Raw genomic sequence first — 3,357 nt, 5'->3', positions numbered from 1 at the left:
TGATCACTACCATTTATGAAAATATCATCTACGTATACAATAAGATAAATATACCCTTGGGCTGAGTGACGATAAAAACAGAGTGGTCAGCTTCGCTATGGACCATACCAAACTATTGTACTACAACACTGAATCTGCCGAACCAAGCTCTCAGAGATTTCTTAATACCATAAAGAGACATGTGTAACCTACACACCATATTCAATGACTCCCCCTGAGCAACAAATCCAGGTGGTTGCTCCATATATACTTCCTCTTCAAGATCACCATGTAAAAAAGCATTTTTGATGTCAAGTTGATGAAGAGTCCAATGTCGAATGGCTGCAATGGCTAGAAGAAGTCTAACAGATTCTATCTTGGCTACAGGAGAGAAGATATCACTATAATCCAATCCAAATATCTGAGTGTATCCTTTGGATACCAAGCGAGCTTTAAATCGATCAATCTTACCATCTGGACCAACCTTCACTGTATAAAGCCAACGACAACCTACTAAAGATTTCTCAGGGGGTAGAGGAACCAGTTCCCAGGTACCACTGCTTTGAAGAGCACACATTTCATCAATCATTGCTTTCCTCCACTCAGAGTGAGATAATGCTTCACCTGGAGTTTTAGGCGCTGAGAATATATGGTTGTGCCTAACTCAACCCTACAAAACCGGTTGGTAGAGTGAAGACTACCCCCACTTATAAACACATGTTCAGGCCATATATTGTCTGATGTGGGACTCTTAACACCCCCCCCCCCCCCCCTCACGCCCAGGACTGGACATCTAGAGCATGGAAATAAATGGTGGATGGTCCGATAGCGGAAACCATAATAGGTGGCCCACCGGATCTTAAACCAGGCTCTGATACCATATTGAATTAGGAGAGACTAAGACACATTTAGGTTAAACCGTGTGTTTTTAAAAGCATTACGGAGACTTTATTATATAGAGAGAGATTACAATATTACATGATATAGTTGATGTGAGACTACTCTATATACAAATATTCTCAGTACTATATATTTACAAATATCAACAGATGATATAAGCAAAGTTATGTTGCTTGTAGGGTACCACAGTGCAGGTGCTTACAAGCTCTATTGTCCTGTCACTAACAAGGTTGAATTCAGCGGAGATGTGTAATACCCCAAAATTTACCCTTCATTTTTCCTGGAAGCATACGCTTTACACCTCATGCATGCATTCATTTTTAGGTCATTTGCATTTCATCATGGCAATCGGAATCGGATCCAAGAAGCTTGAACATCATCCAAGACACTTTGTGGGTCCTATCTGTTTTTAAAAATAAAAAAAATAAAAAATAAAAAAACGAAAAAATGAAAAAAAAAATTAAATAAATAAATAAAAGAAAAAATCTTGGACTTGGACCTCTCTCATTTGAGCCCACAGGTCCACAAAAATCAGGTTATAAATTCAGAGTTTCAATGAAACAAAAGGCAATTCCATTCCTATTACCCTGTCTGGGAAAAAGATAGTGAGAGAAGAACCCTGGGGAAAAAGATAGTGAGAGAAGAGCTAACAGAGTTCAGAGCAGCCTCCAAACCCTGAAGGGAACTCAACTGCACAGAATCACCTCTGCCTCACATAAACCCTAAAGATTGTTTTGTAAACCTCACAGGTGCAACTCAATTTCAATCAAGCTCTCCAATCAGGTTTGGCCTTATTCCCATTACCTTTAAGCTTTGAATTTGAATACTCTGAATGTTTGAGGTATTATGGGTGAATTTGATACCCTTTTGATGCATGTCTTTTTTGTGAATTTTAATGGCATGATTCCTGTGGTTACATTTTGATTTGGGGGCAACCCTTGATTACCCTATTTTTTTTGTCTCTAACCTATTTGTTGAGTTTTTGTGAGGGCTCACATAACTTTTGCAGGGATAACTTGCGTGGTTTTCCACTTTATTTGTGGGATACCCCCTGGAGGTTTCCTTCCGATTACCTGTACTGACTCACTTTCTTTGATGGTGTTTAGCTGGGAAGGATCCCTGGGTTTCCCATTCCTCTAATTGCTGTTACTTCGGATCTTTATCCGCGTGGTACTTTTACATTTTTCCCGCATTTTACTGCTTTCCTAGCTGGAAGACCTCGATAGGAGGCAATGTTTTTGTGTGTTTTTTTTTACAGGTTCCTTCGTCCAGGACTCCTTTTGCATGAGCATCCTAAACCCTAACCCTTTATTGATTTTTCTTCTCCTAAACACACGTTTACTCCTTCTACTACAGGCGAGTAAGTCTCCAAAGGTCGAGCATCTGGTAGATTGCATAGTAACGTCGTTCGTCCAAAACCCAATCCATAACCCCGTAGTTAGCCGAACTACGGCTTGCTCTGATTCTCATTCTAGATGAGATACGTAGGCATAAGACGCGATGTCTTAGCGAACATACATCCCCCAAACCCCTAGGTCAGCCGAGATACGAAGACTCTGATTCTCATATTCAGATGAGATACGTATGCAGTGGATGCGACATCCGCGCGAGTCATTTTCATTTAACCTTTTTTTTAGTAAACAGCACAAGATAAACTCACACCCTTTAGACAAGAACTACAAAAGTGGATCTCGTAGAGTACTACGGATGCGTAGGGGTGCTAATACCTTCCCTTCGCATAACCGACTCCCGAACCCAAGATTTGGTTGCGAGACCTTGTCTTTTCCTTTCCTCTTTTCAGGTTTACTTCGAGCGTTTCCTTTCCCTCCTTTGGGATAAATAACGCACGGTGGCGACTCTTCTGTCATTTTCTTTCGCCGGTTGTTTTTTCGCACACTGTATTTTTCAGGTTGCGACAGCTGGCGACTTTGCTGGGGACCCGGTTTCCCTAAGCGAGTCCCTCCTAGCTTTTGTAGTTTGTTTGTTTATTGGGTGTTCATGCTTTTGTACAGTTATTTACCTGTTTTACCTTATTGCATTGTGTACATATCATTGCTGTATCTGTTGGCTGGCTATGGCTGCTTGGTGATCTTTGTGAGATGAGTTCTATACCCGAACTCGAGTGCACTTAGAATAAGAGAATGGCATAGTCTTATCGACTTGTGTGGAGTTATTCCTTAGCAAGTTGACTTGCAAGCCCATTCACTTGGTGGAGGTCATGTTAAAATCAATAATGTACACAAGTAAGTTGTGGTTAGACATTACTTTTTCCAATATAGACCTTAGAAGCCGAGGACCTTAGTTTACCAAACCCATCTTGGCCTATTCGTAGGACGTAGTGCGAAAGTCGTTCAAGTGTAAGATTTGATACGATTGTTACGCGATACTACACTCATAAGAGTCTCTCTTGAGAATATTTTTGGAATACGAGTAGTCGTTCCTCCGATAATATCCGAAAGATGGGATTATGACTATGGG

Source organism: Lathyrus oleraceus, chromosome 7 (assembly GCF_024323335.1).
Source record: "Lathyrus oleraceus cultivar Zhongwan6 chromosome 7, CAAS_Psat_ZW6_1.0, whole genome shotgun sequence".
In the NCBI taxonomy this organism is placed as follows: Eukaryota; Viridiplantae; Streptophyta; class Magnoliopsida; order Fabales; family Fabaceae; genus Lathyrus; species Lathyrus oleraceus.
This window is presented reverse-complemented; position numbering follows the sequence as displayed.